General features: G+C 31.0%; 1 long non-coding RNA gene across 1 annotated transcript; it reads left to right on the top strand.

The window, feature by feature from the left end:
• Positions 1–3,044: 3,044 nt before the first annotated feature.
• LOC143047266 (uncharacterized) lies at positions 3,045–8,607 on the top strand. Its single transcript, XR_012969474.1, has 2 exons — positions 3,045–3,185; positions 5,283–8,607. It is a non-coding gene; the product is annotated as an uncharacterized LOC143047266 (long non-coding RNA).
• The last annotated feature ends 1,047 nt before the right edge of the window (positions 8,608–9,654 follow it).

Genomic DNA, 9,654 nt, shown 5'->3' with positions numbered 1-9,654 from the left:
GAATAAAAGGCAAAAAGTATAAAGAATAGAGAATAAAAGGCAAAAAGTATAAAGAATAGAGAATAAAAGGCAAAAAGTATAAAGAATAGAGAATAAAAGACAAAAAGTATAAAGAATAGAGAATAAAAGACAAAAAGTATAAAGAATAGAGAATAAAAGGCAAAAAGTATAAAGAATAGAGAATAAAAGACAAAAAGTATAAAGAATAGAGAATAAAAGACAAAAAGTATAAAGAATAGAGAATAAAAGACAAAAAGTATAAAGAATAGAGAATAAAAGACAAAAAGTATAAAGAATAGAGAATAAAAGGCAAAAAGTATAAAGAATAGAGAATAAAAGGCAAAAAGTATAAAGAATAGAGAATAAAAGGCAAAAAGTATAAAGAATAGAGAATAAAAGGCAAAAAGTATAAAGAATAGAGAATAAAAGGCAAAAAGTATAAAGAATAGAGAATAAAAGGCAAAAAGTATAAAGAATAGAGAATAAAAGGCAAAAAGTATAAAGAATAGAGAATAAAAGGCAAAAAGTATAAAGAATAGAGAATAAAAGGCAAAAAGTATAAAGAATAGAGAATAAGAGGCAAAAAGTATAAATAATAGAGAATAAAAGGCAAAAAGTATAAAGAATAGAGAATAAAAGACAAAAAGTATAAAGAATAGAGAAAATAACTAAGAAAATTAAAGGATACAGAAATGAAGACACTGCATTCAGACCATCTTCCAAGATGTTTGATTCTGTCTTTCTGATCCTTATTCGTTAATATAAGTAAAGATATACTTACATTTAACTGAATGGTCAACTTGTTTCGTTTTAACATGATCTGTTTACATTTCTTACAGCCAAACTTTATTTTTGGTAATAATATAAACGTCTTCACTAAAGTCAATGGTGGATTCCATGGCACTTCACATATTTCCCGAAATTTCATTTTTTGAAGTTTTATTTTCCACTTTTTATTATATCATATTGATATTTTATTAACTCTTGCTTCCAATATATCTATATAAAACTTTATTATACCCTACAAATATTTACAGGCAATTCGACAAACGTCCATCATCATCATGTCTGTTTCGATTCGATTTTCTATTAACAAATGCCGTAACAATGATAATGCTCTTATGCCGAGATGGATAATGTGTGAGTCCTCCGCGGACAAAAACAAAGTTGTCGCTTGACCAGGATTACGAGTCGGATGACCTTTTTATCAGATTTATCGTATTTACAGCGTTGAATTTTAGGGTGGTTTTGGGGTTGGGGGAGGGGGAGGGGGGCGGATAAAGCAACACATTTCTAACACAACTTTTATGAATCATTACAGTGTGTTTTATTAAAACACCGTATTTAGCATTTTGCTATATGCATTTGGTACTATTACGGAAAATTAAGGGGTCAGTGGGTAGTCTGTTAAAAACGGACATTTTCCCATGCATTTTTCCCAGGAGTAAGCAATAGTTAAAACCTTTAATATTGGTCTCTCCGCTTCGCATAATCAATAAAATTGATATGCAATTATTATATGTGTTAAAGTTATATTTTTATATCAAATGTTTGCTTCTGGCAGGAGAGTAAAAATAAAAACACTAAACAATATCAAAATAAAACACTAATACACAACAAAATAACAAAAGAAAAGAACAAAATAAACGCTTGAAGAGACAATGTTATTGCAACTCCTATGCTTATTGTAGTTGAAAGAACCATACGACAGAGAAAACAACTAATTTAAAACCAGTACTTCGGAAAATTTTGGATAGCTGACTACCTTGCTTATGAAGAAGAGAAATCGCATGACTATGCAATTGTTTTCATATCAATATTAACCTAAACATCTATATACAAACAATCAAAAAAAGTTATCTATATACAGACAGTCAAAAATAGTTATCTATATACAGACAGTCAAAAATAGTTAACTATTTTTGACTCTCTGTAAAATAGTTATATATATACAGACAGTCAAAAATAGTTATCTATATACAGACAGTCAAAAATAGTTATCTTTAGAAAAACAGTCAAAAGTAGTTATCTATATACAGAGAGTCAAAAATAGTTATCTATATACAGACAGTCAAAAATAGTTATCTATAGACAAACAGTCAAAAGTAGTTATCTATATACAGACAGTCAAAAGTAGTTATCTATATACAGACAGTCAAAAATAGTTATCTATAGAAAAACAGTCAAAAATAGTTATCTATAGACAAACAGTCAAAATAGTTATTAATTTACAAACAGTCAAACATAGTTATGAATAGACATTTTAAGTTTAGAATGACTTCAAACAATATATATTTGACTGTATAAAGAGAGCTTACTGACGCATGCATGCTGATACAAAGCGCTTTTTTTCCCTGTATGATATAAACTTGAAATTATACCTGTTTTGTTTCTCTCTCAAAAAAATGTATTCGCGTGGAGTATTTGCCACTGGGCGAATAAATATTCTAATTAGTTGTGTGGGTACATCAGAAAACCAGATTCCGTGCTCATAGTAAGCGGGGGTTTTATATTGGAAATGTTCGAGACTTGGTTTTAAACTTTGAACGACGTGTACTATCGTTTACTCGTCATTTAGCTGCACTACAATGCATATAGTCAATTGGTAACACACGTTTAGTTGGTGCTTCAAGGTAATGTATTATTTGTATTGCATCATTTTACCCGCAACCTACTGTACTTTTCTCTCAACTTTTCTCATGGGTTTGAACTAATTAAACTATAATTATTTGATTGAAGTGTATTTCAATTATCTATGTCATATTGTCCCAAAACATCATTTCAAGGAACAATATTTTGGGTTTCTAAAAGACTCGTTGCAACGTCCGCAAGATACAGATTTTCCACTTTCGGCAGTAAGTAAGTCAAACATACTGGTTTTCCACAAATTGACCAGTCTGGTAGAGTTCAAAAACTGAAATGATAAATTAAAATCAAAACACACAAAAATAAATCATTGTAATTTTTCCTTTATGAATTAATCGTTTCCGTTGATCGAGTGCAATAGTACCATTTACCACTTAAGGTTAAATTGATGAATATGATGATGCACACACTATATATATAAACAATCATATGAATCACTTCTATATTGGAATTTTAATTGATTTGTGTATAAAAGACACCAAGTACTTGTAAAACATGTTTGTGGTTTACTGATGCCGGATGAAGCGGTCGAAGCACTGGTAAGTATACCTCTTAAAAGAAGTTTTATTATTTTGTGAGCAAGGGACAGAAGGAAAGTTCAAGCACGCCAATTTTACCTGAAATTTTAATTCACTCGAGAGCAATTTTTAAAAAGCTCTCCATTTACAGTACTATTAACACATCTGCATATCTGTTTTGAGGTGCAAAATCTGAGTGCAAAATAACTGTGGTATATATTTATTAAACATGTGTTCATATTAAAAATCCAACAGATGGCTCAAAACTTAAAATTTTATGTTTTTTTGGTAAATTTTTAGTATTGATGAAAAAAGTAATAAGAATTACATGCTTAGTTAAAGCAGAAAAAAAAAACAAAAACAAAAACAAAAACAACAAAAAACCCAACAAAATTATGAAAATAAGGAACTGTCAATCAAATCAAAATTTGCATTCATAAAAAAATCCTAACAAGAACATTTTGAACAAATAACAAAAAATAATATACAAAATACGTAGTAGGGATATTCTTATCAAATGCAAGTAGGTTTTCTTTAAAACAAAACAATACGTTACCTTAAAAAAAAAGAAGGAAATAAAATAGAATAAACGAAACCAAATCTAAAAATACAGCTGAGCCATGAGCGCATGATACGCCCGACGTCTTATGTGGAAGTTTTATGCAATAATCATAAATAGTTTCTGAGAAAATTTTAAGCAATAACCATTTATTGTTTTTGAGACACCCTGTTTTTTTTTGTTTTTTTTTACAAAAAACTAAATATCACTAAAATAAATTTTTTAATCAAACCAAAAAGTATCTAGATCTTTAGATTAATATAACAAAGAAGTGTGTAAAGTTTCAAGCAATAATCATAAATTGTTTTTGAGATACTGCGTGACATGTAAAAAAAAAACATCCCCTTTTTTACAAAATACTCATTAAAGTCATATGAAACGAGTGAGTGATGAAAAAAATGTTTTTCCAATTCTTGAACCAATGCATGTATATATCACAAACTAAGTCCTCTGTGCACGATTTTATCATTATTTACGCAAATATATCGTATAATCGTCAATTTTTTTTCTCTCTGTCTGTTATGATTTAACAAATATGGCTGCTCATTAAATGCCGTGTTTTGAAGCCGAAGTTTACCGATTGTCACCTTATAGTAAATAAATAACAAAAAGCATGGGTATTGAGCACGTGTTTAACATGTACAATCAGATAATTGTTTATTTTAATGACAGATTCATGCGTATTGCGATCACCGGATTTTTACGAGGAGGGTTACGCTCAGGTCACTATGCATACGGAAAATATGTCGGCGAATTGCTTCCTGGAAGCAAGCAATTAAAAATAAGTAAACTTCTTCTAAATGTGGACAAATTAAAGAATTTTCCTCAGAAAAAAGTATATGTACAAAAGTTTTATAATGAAAACTATCCATTTAGTTATAAAAAAACAGATGCATATTTTTTTTTAATTTGAGGTTTCATATGACTTTAACTCAAAAATAAAATTATGAGTCATCACCAAAAAGTATACAGATCTTTAGATTAATATAACAAAGAAGTGTGTAAAATTTTAAGCAATAATCATAAATCGTTTTTGAGATACGGCACGAAATGTAAAAAAAACCCTCCCCCTTTTTTTACGAAATACTCAATAACTCAAAAATGAAATTTTGAATCATCACCAAAAAGTATACAGATATTAAGATTAATATAACTAAGAAGTGTGTAAAGTTTTAAGCAATAATCAAGAATGGTTTTTGAGATACGGTGCGACATGTGAAAAAAAAACCATACCCCTGTTTTAGTTACAAAGTGCCGTAACTCAAAAAGTTTAAATCTTAATTTCACCAAAAAGTATACAGATCATTTGTCCATTATAAGAAACAACTGTATTAAGTTTCATGAAATTTGGATAAGTCGTTCTCAAGTTACGGTGCGACATGTTTACGCCGGACAGACAGACAGACAGACAGACGGACGGACACCGGACATTTGTATACCATAATACGTCCCGTCAAAATTTTGACGGGCGTATAAAAAAAAGCAACACTATTCAATACATAAATATATGGAATCTGAAATACTTATTCAATGTTTCAACTAACAATTTTAAATTATAGATTGGTGATAAGTTGTCGATCTACATCTTTCCAGCATTGGTGTGATCTAAGCGTGGCTTTACAATCAAGAGAAAATGGCAGAGAACATCCGAAATTCACTGAATGACATGAACGAAAGTCATCGACCTGTCTCTAACAAAATATCTTCCAGCAGTGTAAACATAGTCAACGAATTATGCCCAAATAAAAAGCTCGAAAACAAAAACTTAAGTAAAAGCAGTTTAAATTCGTCCCAAGAACTTAAACAGAAAAACAATGTGCTTTCTTCCTCTCAGAACTGTGTATCTAGCGATAACATTCAGCTGTCAGATCCTATTGTAACAGCACATCAGAAAACTCTGGATTTAATGAAGAATGTAGGATTTTATATGTTTATTGTGATTCTTTGTGTCTGCATTTCATTCACTATATGTTATGTCATGAACAGGCCAAGAAATGAAACATCCGAAACTCATTCCGAACTTTGCGTTTTCAAGTTGAATCAAACAGAACTAAACTCGTTGCCGGATAATTCTTCATATATTCCATTTGTGGATGCGAAATGTGATAGTTTATCTTACAATACACGAGGACAGAAGTTCGATGTTCAAATGTCCGGTAGCTTTGAACTCTCGTTGTCAGTTGCTTTACAATTAAACAATTCTATTGGACGGAGTGCTCTGGTGTGTATAAACTATAATCGTAGCAACAACAAGAAAAGAAATGTGTGTAGCAGGGCTCAATTTCCTTCCAATGATTCAAATTCTGCATTTATAAATTTGGGTTTACCAGACGGAGCAAAATTGAATGCAGGTGATGAATTTCGTGTGAAAATATTGAGCATACCAAATGTTTATATTCAGGATAACTTGACCAGGTTGGTCGTCAGATATTACAAGCAATAAATCATATCTGCTCGACATGATTGTCTATGCGACATGTGCGATGCAAAGAGTATTTATTCATATGTGTAAACAGAAATATTGAAATGGATTCGTATTTATACATACATGTGTGAAAGTGTATGTGTCTGTGAGGGTGTGTGTATGTATGTGTGTGTGTGAGAGAGAGAGAATAATTGAAATAGATATGTGAAATACCAACGGCTATGATGTTTTATTTGGTAAAATACTACAAATACACTTAAAGACTCCTTACCACTTCCATTAAAAAAAACATTTGTCCTAAATAATATGTTAGCATGCACTTATTTACTGGATTTACATTGGAATTGTCTTCATATGATCAAAGCAGTAAAAAGTGTTTTATCATTCAGAAAGAAACTGATATATATTTTAATACAATGTATGGTTATTCTCTTTGTATGTTTCCAAATGATTTTTTGGGGGTTTACCAACATTTTTCAATATTTAAAGCGGAAGAACGTAAAATATCCGCGAACTTATATTCTGTATCGACGTCATGGGTAACGACAGTTTGAACCCCCCCCCCCCCCCCCCTCTCCTGTTTCTCCATTCCGCCTACTAAATTTATTCTTGCTTGTACCTTTAAAGAAGTAGAACACAGGCACTTGTCTAAGAATTTGTTTTCCTGTATACCAACAGGCACTTGTCTCATAATATAAAGGTGTATAGAGAAACAAATACTTAGACAATTGCCTGTGAAGGAGAAGATGATATATTCCGTCCGCTATATTTAGGGGGGGGATCTACAGAAACGTACTGTATTGTAGCCGTCATTAACAGGGCTATACTATACGGTCAATGCAGTTTGAGTGCATCCGAATAGCACAGTTGTATTATTAGCAATAATTTGAAAGACTCGGGGAAACGAGTCATCTCGAACGATACAGAAAGAGCGGGAAAGTTTAAGTATTCAACATTCAAATCAACGCACAAGGTTTAGTCCACTGCTAGTTATTCGTATTATTTGATTTAGGCGTTTAGAACTTTGGCGACCCCACAGTTTAAATGTCTTTAACAAGTACGAAATAACGAGTGAGCCGTTACATGTATACGAACGATCACCTAATCCGATCCAGTCAATTGAAATCCTGAGCGCGCCAAGAAATGGTCTTGTCCACGTTGTTATGAAAATAATTCGTCTTTTGCAGACAATTTGGTAAAAACGTAAATTCATTCGCCAAGAATTTTGCAAACAACTGAAATGTATACACTGAGACATAAGAACTTTATTTTTTTCTATTCCAATGAAATGATATAATTAGGGTCACCGAAATCGCTTTTGGTCTTCGCTGTCTACGCACATTTAAAACATTTACAAATCTGTTGTAATGCAACTTTTTGATTAAATATATGTCAGGAAGTATGAATTCTTCGTATTTCCGGTTCCATGCATATTTATGTACAGTTCAATAAGTTTGAATGGGTATAACAAATTCCCTACAGGTCCGAAATAGTTCCCAATTACATATTCATCAATTGTTGGGTGGCAAAATTTTTAAAAGTTTCTGTTAATTCACAGTGTTTTTAGATTCTTTGAGATTATGAGATTGTCTTGCTGTACAGAGTGAAATCTAGAAAACAGAGTTTTACCTCTAGATGTCCTATGATTAAATTGATTAACTATGTTGTGCGGTTGCTGTCTATTTGACGTATTCCCTAATCTTCTTCCTTTTTCATTTTAAAGAATTCAACTTTAATATCCTATATATTTTTCATTTCCATTCTTTTTCAATTCTTCATTTATGAAAAGACTATCGCTCTGACATTGGGGATAATAATATTTCCATTATTTGTAGACTAAATCGAAGAAAGTTTGTGTTGTTGCTTATTTACGTGTTGCATGCCATTGAAGATAGTCATGAATAATTGTGTCTTCTGGTAGTTGAGGAAGCATCCATTCATGATGTTTTGGGGTATTTTTTATTAAAAAGAAAAGCGGTCATTGCAATAACTAAAACATTTTTATTTTCACATGCAATGATATATTTTTCGATACAAAAAAAGATTTTTTATTTTCATAACTTCAACGCAATTTATATCATTACAATTTGTTTTTAATGTGCAAATCTGTCCACCTTTAAATTTTTCTTAGAATTTATTTCATTTATTTGTTGTTATTAGTGAAATAATTAACATTTTCAGATACGCTTTTAATTTTACTATTGAATTTGTTGTATTTGTTCCAATTTATTACCATGATCATTTTTAGAAAGTATTAATAATATTAACCAAGTGAAAAAAAAACCCAGGTTCCTTTATAAAACAGACTTAGCTCAGAACAGGGGGCTCTAAGTTAGTTTTACTTGTATATATATATATGTGTGTGTGTGTGTTCAACTTGGTTATTTTATTGATGTTGTTACTTTTGTTTCTGTCACAAGTATAATGTTACTTATATGACAAATAAAGATTAATATTAATTAGTTGTCTTTATTTTAACTCGTGTATAATTAAAACCGATACTTTCCTGGAACTCCTGTATTTAAAAAAACTTTGAAATTTTTGAAAAACTAACGATTTTCTTATCCCAGGAATAGATTACCTTAGTCGTATTTTGGCACAACTTTTGGGAATTTTGGATCCTCAATGCTCTTCAACTTCGTACTTGTTCGGCTTTATAAAAGTTTTGATATAAGCGTCAATGATGAGTCTTATGTAGACTGGCGTACTAAATTATAATCCTGGTATCTTTGATAACTATTAGATATATATAATTTTAAGATACAATTTTCACTACGAAAACATCTATACAAATTTTGTTGGCATTCGACAAATATGGTTCTTAATTTCTACTTTACTCTTAAAATTTCAAATACTCATAATTCTGTTTGTTCTTAAGTGGATCCTCTGCCCTACAAGGGCAGTTAGTAAATAAGTAAGTAGGTTTAATGGATTTCAAAAGTCTTGCTACTAATTACTAATTAAATCTCTTCATAAGAGTGCATCATAGGCTTCAACTTCAGCACATGTTGGATATATTATCAAAATACGATGATTTAGTGCATTTTTCGGACATATAAGCTTGAAGAAGCCCTTGGCCGCAACATAGGATCCAATCTTTTCTGTGTGTGTCAACCAACAGTTGCCAATGACGATATTGAATCCCTACATATAAAACTTTCTGGATCAGTGTTGGGTGGCGCCAAAAGTTAATTATGCATTAAACTGAACATTACTTAGAGGTTTTAAGTAATTTGTGGTAAATTAAACTGAACATTACTTAGAGGTTTTAAGTAATTTGTGGTAACGAAATCCCTGTCAGGTGCGGTTCAAGGATTTTGAAAACAGAGGAGAGGGCACTGGCAAGCAAATCTTTGGATTGATACTTGTAAAAAACAGTCTATACATGTATTACATATGAAGCTCCATAAGGGGGTTGTTCTCCTGCACCCTTAAATCTACTTTTTAATGGTATATGTTTATTGAAACATATAATTCACTAGATGTTAGATAGACTCCGTAAGATA

This window comes from Mytilus galloprovincialis, chromosome 10, assembly GCF_965363235.1.
Source record: "Mytilus galloprovincialis chromosome 10, xbMytGall1.hap1.1, whole genome shotgun sequence".
Classification (NCBI taxonomy): Eukaryota; Metazoa; Mollusca; class Bivalvia; order Mytilida; family Mytilidae; genus Mytilus; species Mytilus galloprovincialis.
The sequence above is the reverse complement of the archived record's forward strand: the minus strand, read 5'-3'. Positions and strand labels throughout refer to the sequence as shown.